The following is a 27,437-nucleotide window of genomic DNA, read 5'->3' on the forward strand; positions in this document are numbered from 1 at the left end:
CTCCCGGGACGCTCCACTGCGCCGGAGCCCCCGCGTGGGCCGCGTCTTTCCCGTGCGATTTCCAGGCGGCCGCAACATGCCCTGGGTGAGAAAGGGCCCTTTGCCATAGAGAGCATGGCGGCCCGCAGGGATGCCCAACGCCGGCAGGTTCTCACCGGCGTTCTGCCCAAACCGATCCCCGTGTGGGCCGAACGCTCGTGAGAATTGGGAAGGAAAACTCCCGGCGAATTCTCGACGGTCGCCGCATGTCTGCAGTGCCGCCCCCCACGACCGCCCACGCGGCTGGCCGGGCATTGTGAGTGCCCGCACCCGAACCTTGCCAAGAGGCACTCCTCGAGACGGACTGAGGCGAGGCCAACGCTGGCAGATCCTTGGCCTGCGGGGTCCCATCCCTGGCAGTATACCATGGGCACGGGCCCAGTGGGAAGCCCGGGCTCAAACGCTCGCTTGCCTCCCCATCCTTCTGCTTCTGGGGTCCTGTCCCCTGTGGCCTTTATATCAGGAACATGAGTCCGCAGCCACGCATCTCCCAACCACGCAGGCGGCAACGGTGCCTTCCGGCACTTCGGGAAATCCTCGGAGTGAGATAAACCTGCGTGGCCAAACTGAGGATATCCCCATCCTTGGGCGCCCCATCTTCCGGAAAGACGGAGGCGCACGCCCAGCCCCCACCCATACTTCAACTCTGCTCCCGGAATGCTCCACTGCGCCGGCGCCCCCTGGTGGGATGCGTATTTTCCGTGCGATTTCCGGGCGGCCGCAACATGCCCTGGGCGAGACAGGGCCCTGGGTCATGGATAGCAGGGTGGTCCGCAGGGCTGACCAACGCCGGCCAATTCTCACGAGCGTTCTGCCCAAACCGATCCCGGTTTGGGCAGAACGCTCGTGAGAATTGGCCGGAAAAAGCCCGGCGAAGACTCTTTGGGCGCCGCACCTCTGCAGGGACAACCCCCCGGGACCTGGACGGGCATGGTGAGTGCTGGCAGCCGAACCCCGCCAAGAGGCCCTCCACGAGACAGAACGCGGGGAGGCCAACGCCTGCGGATCCTCGGCCTGCGGGTGTCCCATCCCTGGCGCTATACCATAGGGCCGCGCCCATCATGAAGCCTGGGCTCGAACGCTCGCATGCTTACCCAGCCTTCTGCTTCTGGGGTCCTGTCCCTCGTGGCCAAAATATCTGGAACCCTGAGTCCCGCAGCCACGCATCTCCCAACCACGCGGGCGCCAACGGCCCCTTCCAGCGCTTAAGACAACCCACGGACTGAGATAAACCTCTGGAACCAAATTGAGGTCATCCCCATCCTTGGGCCCCCATCCTCCCGAAAGACGGAGGCGCACGCCCTGCCGCCACCAGTCCTTCCAATCTGCTCCCGGGACGCTCCACTGCGCCGGAGCCCCCGCATGGGCCGCGTCTTTCCCGTGCGATTTCCAGGCGGCCGCAACATGCCCTGGGTGAGAAAGGGCCCTTTGCCATAGAGAGCATGGCGGCCCGAAGGGATGCCCAACGCCGGCAGGTTCTCACCGGCGTTCGGCCCAAACCGATCCCCGAGTGGGCCGAACGCTCGTGAGAATTGGGAAGGAAAACTCCCGGCGAATTCTCTTCGGTCGCCGCATGTCTGCAGTGCCGCCCCCTACGACGGCCCCCGCGGCTGGCCGGGCATTGTGAGTGCCCGCACCCGAACGTTGCCAAGAGGCACTCCGCGAGACGGACTGAGGCGAGGCCAACGCTGGCAGATCCTTGGCCTGCGGGGTCCCATCCCTGGCAGTATACCATGGGCACGGGCCCAGTGGGAAGCCCGGGCTCAAACGCTCGCTTGCCTCCCCATCCTTCTGCTTCTGGGGTCCTGTCCCCTGTGGCCTTTATATCAGGAACCTGAGTCCGCAGCCACGCATCTCCCAACCACGCAGGCGGCAACGGTGCCTTCCGGCACTTCGGGAAATCCTCGGAGTGAGATAAACCTGCGTGGCCAAACTGAGGTCATCCCCATCCTTGGGCGCCCCATCTTCCGGAAAGACGGAGGCGCACGCCCAGCCCCCACCCATACTTCAACTCTGCTCCCGGAATGCTCCACTGCGCCGGCGCCCCCTGGTGGGATGCGTATTTTCCGTGCGATTTCCGGGCGGCCGCAACATGCCCTGGGCGAGACAGGGCCCTGGGTCATGGATAGCAGGGTGGTCCGCAGGGCTGACCAACGCCGGCCAATTCTCACGAGCGTTCTGCCCAAACCGATCCCGGTTTGGGCAGAACGCTCGTGAGAATTGGCCGGAAAAAGCCCGGCGAAGTCTCTTTGGGCGCCGCACCTCTGCAGGGACAACCCCCCGGGACCTGGACGGGCATGGTGAGTGCTGGCAGCCGAACCCCGCCACGAGGCCCTCCACGAGACAGAACCCGGCGAGGCCAACGCCTGCGGATCCTCGGCCTGCGGGGGTCCCATCCCTGTCGCTATACCATAGGGCCGCGCCCATCATGAAGCCTGGGCTCGAACGCTCGCATGCTTACCCAGCCTTCTGCTTCTGGGGTCCTGTCCCTCGTGGCCAAAATATCAGGAACCCTGAGTCCCGCACCCACGCATCTCCCAAACACGCGGGCGCCAACGGCCACTTCCAGCGCTTAAGACAACCCACGGACTGAGATAAACCTCTAGAAACAGAATGAGGTCATCCCCATCCTTGGGTGCCCCATCCTCCCGAAAGACGGAGGCTCACGCCCTGCCGCCACCAGTCCTTCCAATCTGCTCCCGGAACGCTCCACTGCGCCGGAGCCCCCGCGTGGGCCGCGTCTTTCCCATGCGATTTCCAGGCGGCCGCAACATGCCCTGGGTGAGAAAGGGCCCTTTGCCATAGAGAGCATGGCAACCCGCAGGGATGCCCAACGCCGGCATGTTCTCACCGGCGTTCTGCCAAAACCGATCCCCGTGTGGGCCGAACGCTCGTGAGAATTGGGAAGGAAAACTCCCGGCGAATTCTCTTAGGTCGCCGCATGTCTGCAGTGCCGCCCCCCACGACCGCCCCCGCGGCTGGCCGGGCATTGTGAGTGCCCGCACCCGAACCTTGCCAAGAGGCACTCCGCGAGACGGACTGAGGCGAGGCCAACGCTGGCAGATCCTTGGCCTGCGGGGTCCCATCTCTGGTAGTATACCATGGGCACGGGCCCAGTGGGAAGCCCGGGCTCAAACGCTCGCTTGCCTCCCCATCCTTCTGCTTCTGGGGTCCTGTCCCCTGTGGCCTTTATATCAGGAACCTGAGTCCGCAGCCACGCATCTCCCAACCACGCAGGCGGCAACGGTGCCTTCCGGCGCTTCGGGAAATCCTCGGAGTGAGATAAACCTGCGTGGCCAACTGAGGTCATCCCCATCCTTGGGCGCCCCATCTTCCGGAAAGACGGAGGCGCACGCCCAGGCCCCACCCATACTTTAACTTTGCTCCCGGAATGCTCCACTGCGCCGGCGCCCCCTGGTTGGATGTGTATTTTCCGTGCGATTTCCGGGCGGCCGCAACATGCCCTGGGCGAGAAAGGGCCCTGGGTCATGGAGAGCAGGGTGGTCCGCAGGGCTGGCCAACGCCGGCCAATTCTCACGAGCGTTCTGCCCAAACTGATCCCGGTTTGGGCAGAACGCTCGTGAGAATTGGCCGGAAAAAGCCCGGCAAAGTCTCTTTGGGCGCCGCACCTCTGCAGGGACAACCCCCCGGGACCTGGACGGGCATGGTGAGTGCTGGCAGCCGAACCCCGCCAAGAGGCCCTCCACGAGACAGAACGCGGCGAGGCCAACGCCTGCGGATCCTCGGCCTGCGGGGGTCCCATCCCTGGCGCTATACCATAGGGCCGGGCGCATCATGAAGCCCGGGCTCCAACGCTCGCATGCTTACCCAGCCTTCTGCTTCCGGGGTCCTGTCCCTCGTGGCCAAAATATCTGGAACCCTGAGTCCCGCAGCCAAGCATCTCCCAACCACGCGGGCGCCAACGGCCACTTCCAGCCCTTAAGACAACCCACGGACTGAGATAAACCTCTAGAACCAAAATGAGGTCATCCCCATCCTTGGGCGCCCCATCCTTCCGAAAGACGAAGGCGCACGCCCTGCCGCCACCAGTCCTTCCAATCTGCTCCCGGGACGCTCCACTGCGCCGGAGCCCCCGCGTGGGCCGCGTCTTTCCCGTGCGATTTCCAGGCGGCCGCAACATGCCCTGGGTGAGAAAGGGCCCTTTGCCATAGAGATCATGGCGGCACGCAGGGATGCCCAACGCCGGCAGGTTCTCACCGGCGTTCTGCCCAAACCGATCCCAGTGTGGGCCGAACGCTCGTGAGAATTGGGAAGGAAAACTCCCGGCGAATTCTCGTCGGTCGCCGCATGTCTCCAGTGCCACCACCCACGACCGCCCCCGCGGCTGGCCGGGCATTGTGAGTGCCCGTACCCGAACCTTGCCAAGAGGCACTCCGCGAGACGGACTGAGGCGAGGCCAACGCTGGCAGATCCTTGGCCTGCGGGGTCCCATCCCTGGCAGTATACCATGGGCACGGGCCGAGTGGGAATCCCGGGCTCAAACGCTCGCTTGCCTCCCCATCCTTCTGTTTCTGGGGTCCTGTCCCCTGTGGCCTTTATATCATGAACCTGAGTCCGCAGCAACGCATCTCCCAACCACGCGGGCGCCAACGGCCCCTTCCAGCGCTTAAGACAACCCACGGACTGAGATAAACCTCTGGAACCAAATTGAGGTCATCCCCATCCTTGGGCGCCCCATCCTCCCGAAAGACGGAGGCGCACGCCCTGCCGCCACCAGTCCTTCCAATCTGCTCCCGGGACGCTCCACTGCGCCGGAGCCCCCGCGTGGGCCGCGTCTTTCCCGTGCGATTTCCAGGCGGCCGCAACATGCCCTGGGTGAGAAAGGGCCCTTTGCCATAGAGAGCATGGCGGCCCGCAGGGATGCCCAACGCCGGCAGGTTCTCACCGGCGTTCTGCCCAAACCGATCCCCGTGTGGGCCGAACGCTCGTGAGAATTGGGAAGAAAACTCCCGGCGAATTCTCTTCGGTCGCCGCATGTCTGCAGTGCCGCCCCCCACGACCGCCCCCGCGGCTGGCCGGGCATTGTGAGTGCCCGCACCCGAACCTTGCCAAGAGGCACTCCGCGAGACGGACTGAGGCGAGGCCAACGCTGGCAGATCCTTGGCCTGCGGGGTCCCATCCCTGGCAGTATACCATGGGCACGGGCCCAGGGGGAAGCCCGGGCTCAAACGCTCGCTTGCCTCCCCATCCTTCTGCTTCTGGGGTCCTGTCCCCTGTGGCCTTTATATCAGGAACCTGAGTCCGCAGCCACGCATCTCCCAACCACGCAGGCGGCAACGGTGCCTTCCGGCGCTTCGGGAAATCCTCGGAGTGAGATAAACCTGCGTGGCCAAACTGAGGTCATCCCCATCCTTGGGCGCCCCAACTTCCGGAAAGACGGAGGCGCACGCCCAGCCCCCACCCATACTTCAACTCTGCTCCCGGAATGCTCCACTGCGCCGGCGCCCCCTGGTGGGATGCGTATTTTCCGTGCGATTTCCGGGCGGCCGCAACATGCCCTGGGCGAGAAAGGGCCCTGGGTCATGGAGAGCAGGGTGGTCCGCAGGGCTGACCAACGCCGGCCAATTCTCACGAGCGTTCTGCCCAAACCGATCCCGGTTTGGGCAGAACGCTCGTGAGAATTGGCCGGAAAAAGCCCGGCGAAGTCTCTTTGGGCGCCGCACCTCTGCAGGGACAACCCCCCGGGACCTGGACGGGCATGGTGAGTGCTGGCAGCCGAACCCCGCCAAGAGGCCCTCCACGAGACAGAACGCGGCGAGGCCAACGCCTGCAGATCCTCGGCCTGCGGGGGTCCCATCCCTGGCGCTATACCATAGGGCCGGGCCCATCATGAAGCCCGGGCTCCAACGCTCGCATGCTTACCCAGCCTTCTGCTTCCGGGGTCCTGTCCCTCGTGGCCAAAATATCTGGAACCCTGAGTCCCGCAGCCACGCATCTCCCAACCACGCGGGCGCCAACGGCCCCTTCCAGCGCTTAAGACAACCCACGGACTGAGATAAACCTCTGGAACCAAATTGAGGTCATCCCCATCCTTGGGCGCCCCATCCTCCCGAAAGACGGAGGCGCACGCCCTGCCGCCACCAGTCCTTCCAATCTGCTCCCGGGACGCTCCACTGCGCCGGAGCCCCCGCGTGGGCCGCGTCTTTCCCGTGCGATTTCCAGGCGGCCGCAACATGCCCTGGGTGAGAAAGGGCCCTTGCCATAGAGAGCATGGCGGCCCGCAGGGATGCACAACGCCGGCAGGTTCTCACCGGCGTTCTGCCCAAACCGATCCCCGTGTGGGCCGAACGCTCGTGAGAATTGGGAAGGAAAACTCCCGGCGAATTCTCTTAGGTCGCCGCATGTCTGCAGTGCCGCCCCCCACGACCGCCCCCGCGGCTGGCCGGGCATTGTAAGTGCCCGCACCCGAACCTTGCCAAGAGGCACTCCGCGAGACGGACTGAGGCGAGGCCAACGCTGGCAGATCCTTGGCCTGCGGGGTCCCATCCCTGGCAGTATACCATGGGCACGGGCCCAGGGGGAAGCCCGGGCTCAAACGCTCGCTTGCCTCCCCATCCTTCTGCTTCTGGGGTCCTGTCCCCTGTGGCCTTTATATCAGGAACCTGAGTCCGCAGCCACGCAACTCCCAACCACGCAGGCGGCAACGGTGCCTTCCGGCGCTTCGGGAAATCCTCGGAGTGAGATAAACCTGCGTGGCCAAACTGAGGTCATCCCCATCCTTGGGCGCCCCATCTTCCGGGAAGACGGAGGCGCACGCCCAGCCCCCACCCACACTTCAACTCTGCTCCCGGAATGCTCCAATGCGCCGGCGCCACCTGGTGGGATGCGTATTTTCCGTGCGATTTCCGGGCGGCCGCAACATGCCCTGGGCGAGAAAGGGCCCTGGGTCATGGAGAGCAGGGTGGTCCGCTGGGCTGACCAACGCCGGCCAATTCTCACGAGCGTTCTGCCCAAACCGGGATCGGTTTGGGCAGAACGCTCGTGAGAATTGGCCGGAAAAAGCCCGGCGAAGTCTCTTTGGGCGCCGCACCTCTGCAGGGACAACCCCCCGGGACCTGGACGGGCATGGTGAGTGCTGGCAGCCGAACCCCGCCAAGAGGCCCTCCACGAGACAGAACGCGGCGAGGCCAACGCCTGCGGATCCTCGGCCTGCGGGGGTCCCATCCCTGGCGCTATACCATAGGGCCGGGCCCATCATGAAGCCCGGGCTCCAACGCTCGCATGCTTACCCAGCCTTCTGCTTCCGGGGTCCTGTCCCTCGTGGCCAAAATATCTGGAACCCTGAGTCCCGCAGCCACGCATCTCCCAACCACGCGGGCGCCAACGGCCCCTTCCAGCGCTTAAGACAACCCACGGACTGAGATAAACCTCTGGAACCGAATTGAGGTCATCCCCATCCTTGGGCGCCCCATCCTCCCGAAAGATGGAGGCGCACGCCCTGCCGCCACCAGTCCTTCCAATCTGCTCCCGGGACGCTCCACTGCGCCGGAGCCCCCGCGTGGGCCGCGTCTTTCCCGTGCGATTTCCAGGCGGCCGCAACATGCCCTGGGTGAGAAAGGGCCCTTTGCCATAGAGAGCATGGCGGCCCGCAGGGATGCCCAACGCCGGCAGGTTCTCACCGGCGTTCTGCCCAAACCGATCCCCGTGTGGGCCGAACGCTCGTGAGAATTGGGAAGGAAAACTCCCAGCGAATTCTCGACGGTCGCCGCATGTCTGCAGTGCCGCCCCCCACGACCGCCCACGCGGCTGGCCGGGCATTGTGAGTGCCCGCACCCGAACCTTGCCAAGAGGCACTCCTCGAGACGGACTGAGGCGAGGCCAACGCTGGCAGATCCTTGGCCTGCGGTGTCCCATCCCTGGCAGTATACCATGGGCACGGGCCCAGTGGGAAGCCCGGGCTCAAACGCTCGCTTGCCTCCCCATCCTTCTGCTTCTGGGGTCCTGTCCCCTGTGGCCTTTATATCAGGAACATGAGTCCGCAGCCACGCATCTCCCAACCACGCAGGCGGCAACGGTGCCTTCCGGCACTTCGGGAAATCCTCGGAGTGAGATAAACCTGCGTGGCCAAACTGAGGATATCCCCATCCTTGGGCGCCCCATCTTCCGGAAAGACGGAGGCGCACGCCCAGCCCCCACCCATACTTCAACTCTGCTCCCGGAATGCTCCACTGCGCCGGCGCCCCCTGGTGGGATGCGTATTTTCCGTGTGATTTCCGGGCGGCCGCAACATGCCCTGGGCGAGACAGGGCCCTGGGTCATGGATAGCAGGGTGGTCCGCAGGGCTGACCAACGCCGGCCAATTCTCACGAGCGTTCTGCCCAAACCGATCCCGGTTTGGGCAGAACGCTCGTGATAATTGGCCGGAAAAAGCCCGGCGAAGTCTCTTTGGGCGCCGCACCTCTGCAGGGACAACCCCCCGGGACCTGGACGGGCATGGTGAGTGCTGGCAGCCGAACCCCGCCAAGAGGCCCTCCACGAGACAGAACGCGGGGAGGCCAACGCCTGCGGATCCTCGGCCTGCGGGTGTCCCATCCCTGGCGCTATACCATAGGGCCGCGCCCATCATGGAGCCTGGGCTCGAACGCTCGCATGCTTACCCAGCCTTCTGCTTCTGGGGTCCTGTCCCTCGTGGCCAAAATATCTGGAACCCTGAGTCCCGCAGCCACGCATCTCCCAACCACGCGGGCGCCAACGGCCCCTTCCAGCGCTTAAGACAACCCACGGACTGAGATAAACCTCTGGAACCAAATTGAGGTCATCCCCATCCTTGGGCGCCCCATCCTCCCGAAAGACGGAGGCGCACGCCCTGCCGCCACCAGTCCTTCCAATCTGCTCCCGGGACGCTCCACTGCGCCGGAGCCCCCGCGTGGGCCGCGTCTTTCCCGTGCGATTTCCAGGCGGCCGCAACATGCCCTGGGTGAGAAAGGGCCCTTTGCCATAGAGAGCATGGCGGCCCGAAGGGATGCCCAACGCCGGCAGGTTCTCACCGGCGTTCGGCCCAAACCGATCCCCGAGTGGGCCGAACGCTCGTGAGAATTGGGAAGGAAAACTCCCGGCGAATTCTCTTCGGTCGCCGCATGTCTGCAGTGCCGCCCCCTACGACGGCCCCCGCGGCTGGCCGGGCATTGTGAGTGCCCGCACCCGAACGTTGCCAAGAGGCACTCCGCGAGACGGACTGAGGCGAGGCCAACGCTGGCAGATCCTTGGCCTGCGGGGTCCCATCCCTGGCAGTATACCATGGGCACGGGCCCAGTGGGAAGCCCGGGCTCAAACGCTCGCTTGCCTCCCCATCCTTCTGCTTCTGGGGTCCTGTCCCCTGTGGCCTTTATATCAGGAACCTGAGTCCGCAGCCACGCATCTCCCAACCACGCAGGCGGCAACGGTGCCTTCCGGCACTTCGGGAAATCCTCGGAGTGAGATAAACCTGCGTGGCCAAACTGAGGTCATCCCCATCCTTGGGCGCCCCATCTTCCGGAAAGACGGAGGCGCACGCCCAGCCCCCACCCATACTTCAACTCTGCTCCCGGAATGCTCCACTGCGCCGGCGCCCCCTGGTGGGATGCGTATTTTCCGTGCGATTTCCGGGCGGCCGCAACATGCCCTGGGCGAGACAGGGCCCTGGGTCATGGATAGCAGGGTGGTCCGCAGGGCTGACCAACGCCGGCCAATTCTCACGAGCGTTCTGCCCAAACCGATCCCGGTTTGGGCAGAACGCTCGTGAGAATTGGCCGGAAAAAGCCCGGCGAAGTCTCTTTGGGCGCCGCACCTCTGCAGGGACAACCCCCCGGGACCAGGACGGGCATGGTGAGTGCTGGCAGCCGAACCCCGCCAAGAGGCCCTCCACGAGACAGAACGCGGCGAGGCCAACGCCTGCGGATCCTCGGCCTGCGGGGGTCCCATCCCTGGCGCTATACCATAGGGCCGGGCCCATCATGAAGCCCGGGCTCCAACGCTCGCATGCTTACCCAGCCTTCTGCTTCCGGGGTCCTGTCCCTCGTGGCCAAAATATCTGGAAACCTGAGTCCCGCAGCCACGCATCTCCCAACCACGCGGGCGCCAACGGCCCCTTCCAGCGCTTAAGACAACCCACGGACTGAGATAAACCTCTGGAACCAAATTGAGGTCATCCCCATCCTTGGGCGCCCCATCCTCCCGAAAGACGGAGGCGCACGCCCTTCCGCCACCAGTCCTTCCAATCTGCTCCCGGGACGCTCCACTGCGCCGGAGCCCCCGCGTGGGCCGCGTCTTTCCCGTGCGATTTCCAGGCGGCCGCAACATGCCCTGGGTGAGAAAGGGCCCTTTGCCATAGAGAGCATGGCGGCCCGCAGGGATGCCCAACGCCGGCAGGTTCTCACCGGCGTTCTGCCCAAACCGATCCCCGTGTGGGCCGAACGCTCGTGAGAATTGGGAAGGAAAACTCCCGGCGAATTCTCGTCGGTCGCCGCATGTCTGCAGTGCCGCCCCCCACGACTGCCCCCGCGGCTGACCGGGCATTGTGAGTGCCCGCACCCGAACCTTGCCAAGAGGCACTCCGCGAGACGGACTGAGGCGAGGCCAACGCTGGCGGATCCTTGGCCTGCTGGGTCCCATCCCTGGCAGTATACCATGGGCACGGGCCCAGGGGGAAACCCGGGCTCAAACGCTCGCTTGCCTCCCCATCCTTCTGCTTCTGGGGTCCTGTCCCCTGTGGCCTTTATATCAGGAACCTGAGTCCGCAGCCACGCATCTCCCAACCACGCAGGCGGCAACGGTGCCTTCCGGCGCTTCGGGAAATCCTCGGAGTGAGATAAACCTGCGTGGCCAAACTGAGGTCATCCCCATCCTTGGGCGCCCCAACTTCTGGAAAGACGGAGGCGCACGCCCAGCCCCCACCCATACTTCAACTCTGCTCCCGGAATGCTCCACTGCGCCGGCGCCCCCTGGTGGGATGCGTATTTTCCGTGCGATTTCCGGGCGGCCGCAACATGCCCTGGGCGAGAAAGGGCCCTGGGTCATGGAGAGCAGGGTGGTCTGCAGGGCTGACCAACGCCGGCCAATTCTCACGAGCGTTCTGCCCAAACCGATCCCGGTTTGGGCAGAACGCTCGTGAGAATTGGCCGGAAAAAGCCCGGCGAAGTCTCTTTGGGCGCCGCACCTCTGCAGGGACAACCCACCGGGACCTGGACGGGCATGGAGAGTGCTGGCAGCCGAACCCCGCCAAGAGGCCCTCCACGAGACAGAACGCGGCGAGGCCAACGCCTGCGGATCCTCGGCCTGCGGGGGTCCCATCCCTGGCGCTATACCATAGGGCCGGGCCCATCATGAAGCCCTGGCTCCAACGCTCGCATGCTTACCCAGCCTTCTGCTTCCGGGGTCCTGTCCCTCGTGGCCAAAATATCTGGAACCCTGAGTCCCGCAGCCACGCATCTCCCAACCACGCGGGCGCCAACGGCCCCTTCCAGCGCTTAAGACAACCCACGGACTGAGATAAACCTCTGGAACGAAATTGAGGTCATCCCCATCCTTGGGCGCCCTATCCTCCCGAAAGACGGAGGCGCACGCCCTGCCGCCACCAGTCCTTCCAATCTGCTCCCGGGACGCTCCACTGCGCCTGAGCCCCCGCGTGGGCCGCGTCTTTCCCGTGCGATTTCCAGGCGGCCGCAACATGCCCTGGGTGAGAAAGGGCCCTTTGCCATAGAGAGCATGGCGGCCCGCAGGGATGCCCAACGCCGGCAGGTTCTCACCGGCGTTCTGCCCAAACCGATCCCCGTGTGGGCCGAACGCTCGTGAGAATTGGGAAGGAAAACTCCCGGCGAATTCTCGTCGGTCGCCGCATGTCTCCAGTGCCGCCCCCCACGACCGCCCCCGCGGCTGGCCGGGCATTGTGAGTGCCCGCACCCGAACCTTGCCAAGAGGCACTCCGCGAGACGGACTGAGGCGAGGCCAACGCTGGCAGATCCTTGGCCTGCGGGGTCCCATCCCTGGCAGTATACCATGGGCACGGGCCCAGTGGGAAGCCCGGGCTCAAATGCTCGCTTGCCTCCCCATCCTTCTGCTTCTGGGGTCCTGTACCCTGTGGCCTTTATATCATGAACCTGAGTCCGCAGCCACGCATCTCCCAACCACGCAGGCGGCAACGGTGCCTTCCGGCGCTTCGGGAAATCCTCGGAGTGAGATAAACCTGCGTGGCCAAACTGAGGTCATCCAAATCCTTGGGCGCCCCATCTTCCGGAAAGACGGAGGCGCACGCCCAGCCCCCACCCATACTTCAACTCTGCTCCCGGAATGCTCCACTGCGCCGGCGCCCCCTGGTGGGATGCGTATTTTCCGTGCGATTTCCGGGCGGCCGCAACATGCCCTGGGCGAGAAAGGGCCCTGGGTCATGGAGAGCAGGGTGGTCCGCAGGGCTGACCAACGCCGGCCAATTCTCACGAGCGTTCTGCCCAAACCGATCCCGGTTTGGGCAGAACGCTCGTGAGAATTGGCCGGAAAATCCCGGCGAAGTCTCTTTGGGCGCCGCACCTATGCAGGGACAACCCACTGGGACCTGGACGGGCATGGTGAGTGCTGGCAGCCGAACCCCGCCAAGAGGCCCTCCACGAGACAGAACGTGGCGAGGCCAACGCCTGCGGATCCTCGGCCTGCGGGGGTCCCATCCCTGGCGCTATACCATAGGGCCGGGCCCATCATGAAGCCCGTGCTCCAACGCTCGCATGCTTACCCAGCCTTCTGCTTCCGGGGTCCTGTCCCTCGTGGCCAAAATATCTGGAACCCTGAGTCCCGCAGCCACGCATCTCCCAACCACGCGGGCGCCAACGGCCCCTTCCAGCGCTTAAGACAACCCACGGACTGAGATAAACCTCTGGAACCAAAATGAGGTCATCCCCATCCTTGGGCGCCCCATCCTCCCGAAAGACGGAGGCGCACGCCCAGCCGCCACCAGTCCTTCCAATCTGCCCCCGGGACGCTCCACTGCGCCGGAGCCCCCGCGTGGGCCGCGTCATTCCCGTGCGATTTCCAGGCGGCCGCAACATGCCCTGGGTGAGAAATGGCCCTTTGCCATAGAGAGCATGGCGGCCCGCAGGGATGCCCAACGCCGGCAGGTTCTCACCGGCGTTCTGCCCAAACCGATCCCCGTGTGGGCCGAACGCTCGTGAGAATTGGGAAGGAAAACTCCCGGCGAATTCTCTTCGGTCGCCGCATGTCTGCAGTGCCGCCCCCCACGACCGCCCCCGCGGCTGGCCGGGCATTGTGAGTGCCCGCACCCGAACCTTGCCAAGAGGCACTCCGCGAGACGGACTGAGGCGAGGCCAACGCTGGCAGATCCTTGGCCTGCGGGGTCCCATCCCTAGCAGTATACCATGGGCACGGGCCCAGGGGGAAGCCCGGGCTCAAACGCTCGCTTGCCTCCCCATCCTTCTGCTTCTGGGGTCCTGTCCCCTGTGGCCTTTATATCAGGAACCTGAGTCCGCAGCCACGCATCTCCCAACCACGCAGGCGGCAACGGTGCCTTCCGGCGCTTCGGGAAATCCTCGGAGTGAGATAAACCTGCGTGGCCAAACTGAGGTCATCCCCATCCTTGGGCGCCCCATCTTCCGGGAAGACGGAGGCGCACGCCCAGCCCCCACCCATACTTCAACTCTGCTCCCGGAATGCTCCACTGCGCCGGCGCCCCCTGGTGGGATGCGTATTTTCCGTGCGATTTCCGGGCGGCCGCAACATGCCCTGGGCGAGAAAGGGCCCTGGGTCATGGAGAGCAGGGTGGTCCGCAGGGCTGACCAACGCCGGCCAATTCTCACGAGCGTTCTGCCCAAACCGATCCCGGTTTGGGCAGAACGCTCGTGAGAATTGGCCGGAAAAAGCCCGGCGAAGTCTCTTTGGGCGCCGCACCTCTGCAGGGACAACCCCCCGGGACCTGAACGGGCATGGTGAGTGCTGGCAGCCGAACCCCGCCAAGAGGCCCTCCACGAGACAGAACGCGGCGAGGCCAACGCCTGCGGATCCTCGGCCTGCGGGGGTCCCATCCCTGGCGCTATACCATAGGGCCGGGCCCATCATGAAGCCCGGGCTCCAACGCTCGCATGCTTACCCAGCCTTCTGCTTCCGGGGTCCTGTCCCTCGTGGCCAAAATATCTGGAACCCTGAGTCCCGCAGCCACGCATCTCCCAACCACGCGGGCGCCAACGGCCCCTTCCAGCGCTTAAGACAACCCACGGACTGAGATAAACCTAGGAACCAAATTGAGGTCATCCCCATCCTTGGGCGCCCCATCCTCCCGAAAGACGGAGGCGCACGCCCTGCCGCCACCAGTCCTTCCAATCTGCTCCCGGGACGCTCCACTGCGCCGGAGCCCCCGCGTGGGCCGCGTCTTTCTCGTGCGATTTCCAGGCGGCCGCAACATGCCCTGGGTGAGAAAGGGCCCTTTGCCATAGAGAGCATGGCGGCCCGCAGGGATGCCCAACGCCGGCAGGTTCTCACCGGCGTTCTGCCCAAACCGATCCCCGTGTGGGCCGAACGCTCGTGAGAATTGGGAAGGAAAACTCCCGGCGAATTCTCTTCGGTCGCCGCATGTCTGCAGTGCCGCCCCCCACGACCGCCCCCGCGGCTGGCCGGGCATTGTGAGTGCCCGCACCCGAACCTTGCCAAGAGGCACTCCGCGAGACGGACTGAGGCGAGGCCAACGCTGGCAGATCCTTGGCCTGCGGGGTCCCATCCCTGGCAGTATACCATGGGCACGGGCCCAGGGGGAAGCCCGGGCTCAAACGCTCGCTTGCCTCCCCATCCTTCTGCTTCTGGGGTCCTGTCCCCTGTGGCCTTTATATCAGGAACCTGAGTCCGCAGCCACGCATCTCCCAACCACGCAGGCGGCAACGGTGCCTTCCGGCGCTTCGGGAAATCCTCGGAGTGAGATAAACCTGCGTGGCCAAACTGAGGTCATCCCCATCCTTGGGCGCCCCATCTTCCGGGAAGACGGAGGCGCACGCCCAGCCCCCACCCATACTTCAACTCTGCTCCCGGAATGCTCCACTGCGCCGGCGCCCCCTGGTGGGATGCGTATTTTCCGTGCGATTTCCGGGCGGCCGCAACATGCCCTGGGCGAGAAAGGGCCCTGGGTCATGGAGAGCAGGGTGGTCCGCAGGGCTGACCAACGCCGGCCAATTCTCACGAGCGTTCTGCCCAAACCGATCCCGGTTTGGGCAGAACGCTCGTGAGAATTGGCCGGAAAAAGCCCGGCGAAGTCTCTTTGGGCGCCGCACCTCTGCAGGGACAACCCCCCGGGACCTGGACGGGCATGGTGAGTGCTGGCAGCCGAACCCCGCCAAGAGGCCCTCCACGAGACAGAACGCGGCGAGGCCAACGCCTGCGGATCCTCGGCCTGCGGGGGTCCCATCCCTGGCGCTATACCATAGGGCCGGGCCCATCATGAAGCCCGGGCTCCAACGCTCGCATGCTTACCCAGCCTTCTGCTTCCGGGGTCCTGTCCCTCGTGGCCAAATTATCTGGAACCCTGAGTCCCGCAGCCACGCATCTCCCAACCACGCGGGCGCCAACGGCCCCTTCCAGCGCTTAAGACAACCCACGGACTGAGATAAACCTCTGGAACCAAATTGAGGTCATCCCCATCCTTGGGCGCCCCATCCTCCCGAAAGACGGAGGCGCACGCCCTGCCGCCACCAGTCCTTCCAATCTGCTCCCGGGACGCTCCACTGCGCCGGAGCCCCCGCGTGGGCCGCGTCTTTCCCGTGCGATTTCCAGGCGGCCGCAACATGCCCTGGGTGAGAAAGGGCCCTTTGCCATAGAGAGCATGGCGGCCCGCAGGGATGCCCAACGCCGGCAGGTTCTCACCGGCGTTCTGCCCAAACCGATCCCCGTGTGGGCCGAACGCTCGTGAGAATTGGGAAGGAAAACTCCCGGCGAATTCTCTTCGGTCGCCGCATGTCTGCAGTGCCGCCCCCCACGACCGCCCCCGCGGCTGGCCGGGCATTGTGAGTGCCCGCACCCGAACCTTGCCAAGAGGCACTCCGCGAGACGGACTGAGGCGAGGCCAACGCTGGCAGATCCTTGGCCTGCGGGGTCCCATCCCTGGCAGTATACCATGGGCACGGGCCCAGGGGGAAGCCCGGGCTCAAACGCTCGCTTGCCTCCCCATCCTTCTGCTTCTGGGGTCCTGTCCCCTGTGGCCTTTATATCAGGAACCTGAGTCCGCAGCCACGCATCTCCCAACCACGCAGGCGGCAACGGTGCCTTCCGGCGCTTCGGGAAATCCTCGGAGTGAGATAAACCTGCGTTGCCAAACTGAGGTCATCCCCATCCTTGGGCGCCCCATCTTCCGGGAAGACGGAGGCGCACGCCCAGCCCCCACCCATACTTCAACTCTGCTCCCGGAATGCTCCACTGCGCCGGCGCCCCCTGGTGGGATGCGTATTTTCCGTGCGATTTCCGGGCGGCCGCAACATGCCCTGGGCGAGAAAGGGCCCTGGGTCATGGAGAGCAGGGTGGTCCGCAGGGCTGACCAACGCCGGCCAATTCTCACGAGCGTTCTGCCCAAACCGATCCCGGTTTGGGCAGAACGCTCGTGAGAATTGGCCGGAAAAAGCCCGGCGAAGTCTCTTTGGGCGCCGCACCTCTGCAGGGACAACCCCCCGGGACCTGGACGGGCATGGTGAGTGCTGGCAGCCGAACCCCGCCAAGAGGCCCTCCACGAGACAGAACGCGGCGAGGCCAACGCCTGCGGATCCTCGGCCTGCGGGGGTCCCATCCCTGGCGCTATACCATAGGGCCGGGCCCATCATGAAGCCCGGGCTCCAACGCTCGCATGCTTACCCAGCCTTCTGCTTCCGGGGTCCTGTCCCTCGTGGCCAAAATATCTGGAACCCTGAGTCCCGCAGCCACGCATCTCCCAACCACGCGGGCGCCAACGGCCCCTTCCAGCGCTTAAGACAACCCACGGACTGAGATAAACCTCTGGAACCAAATTGAGGTCATCCCCATCCTTGGGCGCCCCATCCTCCCGAAAGACGGAGGCGCACGCCCTGCCGCCACCAGTCCTTCCAATCTGCTCCCGGGACGCTCCACTGCGCCGGAGCCCCCGCGTGGGCCGCGTCTTTCCCGTGCGATTTCCAGGCGGCCGCAACATGCCCTGGGTGAGAAAGGGCCCTTTGCCATAGAGAGCATGGCGGCCCGCAGGGATGCCCAACGCCGGCAGGTTCTCACCGGCGTTCTGCCCAAACCGATCCCCGTGTGGGCCGAACGCTCGTGAGAATTGGGAAGGAAAACTCCCGGCGAATTCTCGTCGGTCGCCGCATGTCTGCAGTGCCGCCCCCCACGACCGCCCCCGCGGCTGGCCGGGCATTGTAAGTGCCCGCACCCGAACCTTGCCAAGAGGCACTCCGCGAGACGGACTGAGGCGAGGCCAACGCTGGCAGATCCTTGGCCTGCGGGGTCCCATCCCTGGCAGTATACCATGGGCACGGGCCCAGTGGGAAGCCCGGGCTCAAACGCTCGCTTGCCTCCCCATCCTTCTGCTTCTGGGGTCCTGTCCCCTGTGGCCTTTATATCAGGAACCTGAGTCCGCAGCCACGCATCTCCCAACCACGCAGGCGGCAACGGTGCCTTCCGGCGCTTCGGGAAATCCTCGGAGTGAGATAAACCTGCGTGGCCAAACTGAGGTCATCCCCATCCTTGGGCGCCCCATCTTCCGGGAAGACGGAGGCGCACGCCCAGCCCCCACCCATACTTCAACTCTGCTCCCGGAATGCTCCACTGCGCCGGCGCCCCCTGGTGGGATGCGTATTTTCCGTGCGATTTCCGGGCGACCGCAACATGCCCTGGGCGAGAAAGGGCCCTGGGTCATGGAGAGCAGGGTGGTCCGCAGGGCTGACCAACGCCGGCCAATTCTCACGAGCGTTCTGCCCAAACCGATCCCGGTTTGGGCAGAACGCTCGTGAGAATTGGCCGGAAAAAGCCCGGCGAAGTCTCTTTGGGCGCCGCACCTCAGCAGGGACAACCCCCCGGGACCTGGACGGGCATGGTGAGTGCTGGCAGCCGAACCCCGCCAAGAGGCCCTCCACGAGACAGAACGCGGCGAGGCCAACGCCTGCGGATCCTCGGCCTGCGGGGGTCCCATCCCTGGCGCTATACCATAGGGCCGGGCCCATCATGAAGCCCGGGCTCCAACGCTCGCATGCTTACCCAGCCTTCTGCTTCCGGGGTCCTGTCCCTCGTGGCCAAAATATCTGGAACCCTGAGTCCCGCAGCCACGCATCTCCCAACCACGCGGGCGCCAACGGCCCCTTCCAGCGCTTAAGACAACCCACGGACTGAGATAAACCTCTGGAACCAAATTGAGGTCATCCCCATCCTTGGGCGCCCCATCCTCCCGAAAGACGGAGGCGCACGCCCTGCCGCCACCAGTCCTTCCAATCTGCTCCCGGGACGCTCCACTGCGCCGGAGCCCCGCGTGGGCCGCGTCTTTCCCGTGCGATTTCCAGGCGGCCGCAACATGCCCTGGGTGAGAAAGGGCCCTTTGCCATAGAGAGCATGGCGGCCCGCAGGGATGCCCAACGCCGGCAGGTTCTCACCGGCGTTCTGCCCAAACCGATCCCCGTGTGGGCCGAACGCTCGTGAGAATTGGGAAGGAAAACTCCCGGCGAATTCTCTTCGGTCGCCGCATGTCTGCAGTGCCGCCCCCCACGACCGCCCCCGCGGCTGGCCGGGCATTGTGAGTGCCCGCACCCGAACCTTGCCAAGAGGCACTCCGCGAGACGGACTGAGGCGAGGCCAACGCTGGCAGATCCTTGGCCTGCGGGGTCCCATCCCTGGCAGTATACCATGGGCACGGGCCCAGGGGGAAGCCCGGGCTCAAACGCTCGCTTGCCTCCCCATCCTTCTGCTTCTGGGGTCCTGTCCCCTGTGGCCTTTATATCAGGAACCTGAGTCCGCAGCCACGCATCTCCCAACCACGCAGGCGGCAACGGTGCCTTCCGGCGCTTCGGGAAATCCTCGGAGTGAGATAAACCTGCGTGGCCAAACTGAGGTCATCCCCATCCTTGGGCGCCCCATCTTCCGGAAAGACGGAGGCGCACGCCCAGCCCCCACCCATACTTCAACTCTGCTCCCGGAATGCTCCACTGCGCCGGCGCCCCCTGGTGGGATGCGTATTTTCCGTGCGATTTCCGGGCGGCCGCAACATGCCCTGGGCGAGAAAGGGCCCTGGGTCATGGAGAGCAGGGTGGTCCGCAGGGCTGACCAACGCCGGCCAATTCTCACGAGCGTTCTGCCCAAACCGATCCCGGTTTGGGCAGAACGCTCGTGAGAATTGGCCGGAAAAAGCCCGGCGAAGTCTCTTTGGGCGCCGCACCTCTGCAGGGACAACCCCCCGGGACCTGGACGGGCATGGTGAGTGCTGGCAGCCGAACCCCGCCAAGAGGCCGTCCACGAGACAGAACGCGGCGAGGCCAACGCCTGCGGATCCTCGGCCTGCGGGGGTCCCATCCCTGGCGCTATACCATAGGGCCGGGCCCATCATGAAGCCCGGGCTCCAACGCTCGCATGCTTACCCAGCCTTCTGCTTCCGGGGTCCTGTCCCTCGTGGCCAAAATATCTGGAACCCTGAGTCCCGCAGCCACGCATCTCCCAACCACGCGGGCGCCAACGGCCCCTTCCAGCGCTTAAGACAACCCACGGACTGAGATAAACCTCTGGAACCAAATTGAGGTCATCCCCATCCTTGGGCGCCCCATCCTCCCGAAAGACGGAGGCGCACGCCCTGCCGCCACCAGTCCTTCCAATCTGCTCCCGGGACGCTCCACTGCGCCGGAGCCCCCGCGTGGGCCGCGTCTTTCCCGTGCGATTTCCAGGCGGCCGCAACATGCCCTGGGTGAGAAAGGGCCCTTTGCCATAGAGAGCATGGCGGCCCGCAGGGATGCCCAACGCCGGCAGGTTCTCACCGGCGTTCTGCCCAAACCGATCCCCGTGTGGGCCGAACGCTCGTGAGAATTGGGAAGGAAAACTCCCGGCGAATTCTCGACGGTCGCCGCATGTCTGCAGTGCCGCCCCCCACGACCGCCCACGCGGCTGGCCGGGCATTGTGAGTGCCCGCACCCGAACCTTGCCAAGAGGCACTCCTCGAGACGGACTGAGGCGAGGCCAACGCTGGCAGATCCTTGGCCTGCGGGGTCCCATCCCTGGCAGTATACCATGGGCACGGGCCCAGTTGGAAGCCCGGGCTCAAACGCTCGCTTGCCTCCCCATCCTTCTGCTTCTGGGGTCCTGTCCCCTGTGGCCTTTATATCAGGAACATGAGTCCGCAGCCACGCATCTCCCAACCACGCAGGCGGCAACGGTGCCTTCCGGCACTTCGGGAAATCCTCGGAGTGAGATAAACCTGCGTGGCCAAACTGAGGATATCCCCATCCTTGGGTGCCCCATCTTCCGGAAAGACGGAGGCGCACGCCCAGCCCCCACCCATACTTCAACTCTGCTCCCGGAATGCTCCACTGCGCCGGCGCCCCCTGGTGGGATGCGTATTTTCCGTGCGATTTCCGGGCGGCCGCAACATGCCCTGGGCGAGACAGGGCCCTGGGTCATGGATAGCAGGGTGGTCCGCAGGGCTGACCAACGCCGGCCAATTCTCACGAGCGTTCTGCCCAAACCGATCCCGGTTTGGGCAGAACGCTCGTGATAATTGGCCGGAAAAAGCCCGGCGAAGACTCTTTGGGCGCCGCACCTCTGCAGGGACAACCCCCCGGGACCTGGACGGGCATGGTGAGTGCTGGCAGCCGAACCCCGCCAAGAGGCCCTCCACGAGACAGAACGCGGGGAGGCCAACGCCTGCGGATCCTCGGCCTGCGGGTGTCCCATCCCTGGCGCTATACCATAGGGCCGCGCCCATCATGAAGCCTGGGCTCGAACGCTCGCATGCTTACCCAGCCTTCTGCTTCTGGGGTCCTGTCCCTCGTGGCCAAAATATCTGGAACCCTGAGTCCCGCAGCCACGCATCTCCCAACCACGCGGGCGCCAACGGCCCCTTCCAGCGCTTAAGACAACCCACGGACTGAGATAAACCTCTGGAACCAAATTGAGGTCATCCCCATCCTTGGGCGCCCCATCCTCCCGAAAGACGGAGGCGCACGCCCTGCCGCCACCAGTCCTTCCAATCTGCTCCCGGGACGCTCCACTGCGCCGGAGCCCCCGCGTGGGCCGCGTCTTTCCCGTGCGATTTCCAGGCGGCCGCAACATGCCCTGGGTGAGAAAGGGCCCTTTGCCATAGAGAGCATGGCGGCCCGAAGGGATGCCCAACGCCGGCAGGTTCTCACCGGCGTTCGGCCCAAACCGATCCCCGAGTGGGCCGAACGCTCGTGAGAATTGGGAAGGAAAACTCCCGGCGAATTCTCTTCGGTCGCCGCATGTCTGCAGTGCCGCCCCCCACGACGGCCCCCGCGGCTGGCCGGGCATTGTGAGTGCCCGCACCCGAACGTTGCCAAGAGGCACTCCGCGAGACGGACTGAGGCGAGGCCAACGCTGGCAGATCCTTGGCCTGCGGGGTCCCATCCCTGGCAGTATACCATGGGCACGGGCCCAGTGGGAAGCCCGGGCTCAAACGCTCGCTTGCCTCCCCATCCTTCTGCTTCTGGGGTCCTGTCCCCTGTGGCCTTTATATCAGGAACCTGAGTCCGCAGCCACGCATCTCCCAACCACGCAGGCGGCAACGGTGCCTTCCGGCACTTCGGGAAATCCTCGGAGTGAGATAAACCTGCGTGGCCAAACTGAGGTCATCCCCATCCTTGGGCGCCCCATCTTCCGGAAAGACGGAGGCGCACGCCCAGCCCCCACCCATACTTCAACTCTGCTCCCGGAATGCTCCACTGAGCCGGCGCCCCCTGGTGGGATGCGTATTTTCCGTGCGATTTCCGGGCGGCCGCAACATGCCCTGGGCGAGACAGGGCCCTGGGTCATGGATAGCAGGGTGGTCCGCAGGGCTGACCAACGCCGGCCAATTCTCACGAGCGTTCTGCCCAAACCGATCCCGGTTTGGGCAGAACGCTCGTGAGAATTGGCCGGAAAAAGCCCGGCGAAGTCTCTTTGGGCGCCGCACCTCTGCAGGGACAACCCCCCGGGACCTGGACGGGCATGGTGAGTGCTGGCAGCCGAACCCCGCCACGAGGCCCTCCACGAGACAGAACCCGGCGAGGCCAACGCCTGCGGATCCTCGGCCTGCGGGGGTCCCATCCCTGTCGCTATACCATAGGGCCGCGCCCATTATGAAGCCTGGGCTCGAACGCTCGCATGCTTACCCAGCCTTCTGCTTCTGGGGTCCTGTCCCTCGTGGCCAAAATATCAGGAACCCTGAGTCCCGCACCCACGCATCTCCCAAACACGCGGGCGCCAACGGCCACTTCCAGCGCTTAAGACAACCCACGGACTGAGATAAACCTCTAGAAACAGAATGAGGTCATCCCCATCCTTGGGTGCCCCATCCTCCCGAAAGACGGAGGCTCACGCCCTGCCGCCACCAGTCCTTCCAATCTGCTCCCGGAACGCTCCACTGCGCCGGAGCCCCCGCGTGGGCCGCGTCTTTCCCATGCGATTTCCAGGCGGCCGCAACATGCCCTGGGTGAGAAAGGGCCCTTTGCCATAGAGAGCATGGCAACCCGCAGGGATGCCCAACGCCGGCATGTTCTCACCGGCGTTCTGCCCAAACCGATCCCCGTGTGGGCCGAACGCTCGTGAGAATTGGGAAGGAAAACTCCCGGCGAATTCTCTTAGGTCGCCGCATGTCTGCAGTGCCGCCCCCCACGACCGCCCCCGCGGCTGGCCGGGCATTGTGAGTGTCCGCACCCGAACCTTGCCAAGAGGCACTCCGCGAGACGGACTGAGGCGAGGCCAACGCTGGCAGATCCTTGGCCTGCGGGGTCCCATCTCTGGCAGTATACCATGGGCACGGGCCCAGTGGGAAGCCCGGGCTCAAACGCTCGCTTGCCTCCCCATCCTTCTGCTTCTGGGGTCCTGTCCCCTGTGGCCTTTATATCAGGAACCTGAGTCCGCAGCCACGCATCTCCCAACCACGCAGGCGGCAACGGTGCCTTCCGGCGCTTCGGGAAATCCTCGGAGTGAGATAAACCTGCGTGGCCAACTGAGGTCATCCCCATCCTTGGGCGCCCCATCTTCCGGAAAGACGGAGGCGCACGCCCAGCCCCCACCCATACTTTAACTTTGCTCCCGGAATGCTCCACTGCGCCGGCGCCCCCTGGTTGGATGTGTATTTTCCGTGCGATTTCCGGGCGGCCGCAACATGCCCTGGGCGAGAAAGGGCCCTGGGTCATGGAGAGCAGGGTGGTCCGCAGGGCTGGCCAACGCCGGCCAATTCTCACGAGCGTTCTGCCCAAACCGATCCCGGTTTGGGCAGAACGCTCGTGAGAATTGGCCGGAAAAAGCCCGGCAAAGTCTCTTTGGGCGCCGCACCTCTGCAGGGACAACCCCCCGGGACCTGGACGGGCATGGTGAGTGCTGGCAGCCGAACCCCGCCAAGAGGCCCTCCACGAGACAGAACGCGGCGAGGCCAACGCCTGCGGATCCTCGGCCTGCGGGGGTCCCATCCCTGGCGCTATACCATAGGGCCGGGCGCATCATGAAGCCCGGGCTCCAACGCTCGCATGCTTACCCAGCCTTCTGCTTCCGGGGTCCTGTCCCTCGTGGCCAAAATATCTGGAACCCTGAGTCCCGCAGCCAAGCATCTCCCAACCACGCGGGCGCCAACGGCCACTTCCAGCCCTTAAGACAACCCACGGACTGAGATAAACCTCTAGAACCAAAATGAGGTCATCCCCATCCTTGGGCGCCCCATCCTCCCGAAAGACGAAGGCGCACGCCCTGCCGCCACCAGTCCTTCCAATCTGCTCCCGGGACGCTCCACTGCGCCGGAGCCCCCGCGTGGGCCGCGTCTTTCCCGTGCGATTTCCAGGCGGCCGCAACATGCCCTGGGTGAGAAAGGGCCCTTTGCCATAGAGAGCATGGCGGCACGCAGGGATGCCCAACGCCGGCAGGTTCTCACCGGCGTTCTGCCCAAACCGATCCCAGTGTGGGCCGAACGCTCGTGAGAATTGGGAAGGAAAACTCCCGGCGAATTCTCGTCGGTCGCCGCATGTCTCCAGTGCCACCACCCACGACCGCCCCCGCGGCTGGCCGGGCATTGTGAGTGCCCGTACCCGAACCTTGCCAAGAGGCACTCCGCGAGACGGACTGAGGCGAGGCCAACGCTGGCAGATCCTTGGCCTGCGGGGTCCCATCCCTGGCAGTATACCATGGGCACGGGCCGAGTGGGAATCCCGGGCTCAAACGCTCGCTTGCCTCCCCATCCTTCTGTTTCTGGGGTCCTGTCCCCTGTGGCCTTTATATCATGAACCTGAGTCCGCAGCCACGCATCTCCCAACCACGCGGGCGCCAACGGCCCCTTCCAGCGCTTAAGACAACCCACGGACTGAGATAAACCTCTGGAACCAAATTGAGGTCATCCCCATCCTTGGGCGCCCCATCCTCCCGAAAGACGGAGGCGCACGCCCTGCCGCCACCAGTCCTTCCAATCTGCTCCCGGGACGCTCCACTGCGCCGGAGCCCCCGCGTGGGCCGCGTCTTTCCCGTGCGATTTCCAGGCGGCCGCAACATGCCCTGGGTGAGAAAGGGCCCTTTGCCATAGAGAGCATGGCGGCCCGCAGGGATGCCCAACGCCGGCAGGTTCTCACCGGCGTTCTGCCCAAACCGATCCCCGTGTGGGCCGAACGCTCGTGAGAATTGGGAAGGAAAACTCCCGGCGAATTCTCTTCGGTTGCCGCATGTCTGCAGTGCCGCCCCCCACGACCGCCCCCGCGGCTGGCCGGGCATTGTGAGTGCCCGCACCCGAACCTTGCCAAGAGGCACTCCGCGAGACGGACTGAGGCGAGGCCAACGCTGGCAGATCCTTGGCCTGCGGGGTCCCATCCCTGGCAGTATACCATGGGCACGGGCCCAGGGGGAAGCCCGGGCTCAAACGCTCGCTTGCCTCCCCATCCTTCTGCTTCTGGGGTCCTGTCCCCTGTGGCCTTTATATCAGGAACCTGAGTCCGCAGCCACGCATCTCCCAACCACGCAGGCGGCAACGGTGCCTTCCGGCGCTTCGGGAAATCCTCGGAGTGAGATAAACCTGCGTGGCCAAACTGAGGTCATCCCCATCCTTGGGCGCCCCATCTTCCGGGAAGACGGAGGCGCACGCCCAGCCCCCACCCATACTTCAACTCTGCTCCCGGAATGCTCCACTGCGCCGGCGCCCCCTGGTGGGATGCGTATTTTCCGTGCGATTTCCGGGCGGCCGCAACATGCCCTGGGCGAGAAAGGGCCCTGGGTCATGGAGAGCAGGGTGGTCCGCAGGGCTGACCAACGCCGGCCAATTCTCACGAGCGTTCTGCCCAAACCGATCCCGGTTTGGGCAGAACGCTCGTGAGAATTGGCCGGAAAAAGCCCGGCGAAGTCTCTTTGGGCGCCGCACCTCTGCAGGGACAACCCCCCGGGACCTGGACGGGCATGGTGAGTGCTGGCAGCCGAACCCCGCCAAGAGGCCCTCCACGAGACAGAACGCGGCGAGGCCAACGCCTGCGGATCCTCGGCCTGCGGGGGTCCCATCCCTGGCGCTATACCATAGGGCCGGGCCCATCATGAAGCCCGGGCTCCAACGCTCGCATGCTTACCCAGCCTTCTGCTTCCGGGGTCCTGTCCCTCGTGGCCAAAATATCTGGAACCCTGAGTCCCGCAGCCACGCATCTCCCAACCACGCGGGCGCCAACGGCCCCTTCCAGCGCTTAAGACAACCCACGGACTGAGATAAACCTCTGGAACCAAATTGAGGTCATCCCCATCCTTGGGCGCCCCATCCTCCCGAAAGACGGAGGCGCACGCCCTGCCGCCACCAGTCCTTCCAATCTGCTCCCGGGACGCTCCACTGCGCCGGAGCCCCCGCGTGGGCCGCGTCTTTCCCGTGCGATTTCCAGGCGGCCGCAACATGCCCTGGGTGAGAAAGGGCCCTTTGCCATAGAGAGCATGGCGGCCCGCAGGGATGCCCAACGCCGGCAGGTTCTCACCGGCGTTCTGCCCAAACCGATCCCCGTGTGGGCCGAACGCTCGTGAGAATTGGGAAGGAAAACTCCCGGCGAATTCTCTTAGGTCGCCGCATGTCTGCAGTGCCGCCCCCCACGACCGCCCCCGCGGCTGGCCGGGCATTGTAAGTGCCCGCACCCGAACCTTGCCAAGAGGCACTCCGCGAGACGGACTGAGGCGAGGCCAACGCTGGCAGATCCTTGGCCTGCGGGGTCCCATCCCTGGCAGTATACCATGGGCACGGGCCCAGGGGGAAGCCCGGGCTCAAACGCTCGCTTGCCTCCCCATCCTTCTGCTTCTGGGGTCCTGTCCCCTGTGGCCTTTATATCAGGAACCTGAGTCCGCAGCCACGCAACTCCCAACCACGCAGGCGGCAACGGTGCCTTCCGGCGCTTCGGGAAATCCTCGGAGTGAGATAAACCTGCGTGGCCAAACTGAGGTCATCCCCATCCTTGGGCGCCCCATCTTCCGGGAAGACGGAGGCGCACGCCCAGCCCCCACCCACACTTCAACTCTGCTCCCGGAATGCTCCAATGCGCCGGCGCCACCTGGTGGGATGCGTATTTTCCGTGCGATTTCCGGGCGGCCGCAACATGCCCTGGGCGAGAAAGGGCCCTGGGTCATGGAGAGCAGGGTGGTCCGCTGGGCTGACCAACGCCGGCCAATTCTCACGAGCGTTCTGCCCAAACCGGGATCGGTTTGGGCAGAACGCTCGTGAGAATTGGCCGGAAAAAGCCCGGCGAAGTCTCTTTGGGCGCCGCACCTCTGCAGGGACAACCCCCCGGGACCTGGACGGGCATGGTGAGTGCTGGCAGCCGAACCCCGCCAAGAGGCCCTCCACGAGACAGAACGCGGCGAGGCCAACGCCTGCGGATCCTCGGCCTGCGGGGGTCCCATCCCTGGCGCTATACCATAGGGCCGGGCCCATCATGAAGCCCGGGCTCCAACGCTCGCATGCTTACCCAGCCTTCTGCTTCCGGGGTCCTGTCCCTCGTGGCCAAAATATCTGGAACCCTGAGTCCCGCAGCCACGCATCTCCCAACCACGCGGGCGCCAACGGCCCCTTCCAGCGCTTAAGACAACCCACGGACTGAGATAAACCTCTGGAACCAAATTGAGGTCATCCCCATCCTTGGGCGCCCCATCCTCCCGAAAGATGGAGGCGCACGCCCTGCCGCCACCAGTCCTTCCAATCTGCTCCCGGGACGCTCCACTGCGCCGGAGCCCCCGCGTGGGCCGCGTCTTTCCCGTGCGATTTCCAGGCGGCCGCAACA

Source organism: Mustela nivalis (genome assembly GCF_964662115.1).
Source record: "Mustela nivalis genome assembly, chromosome: 9".
NCBI classification, from domain to species: Eukaryota; Metazoa; Chordata; class Mammalia; order Carnivora; family Mustelidae; genus Mustela; species Mustela nivalis.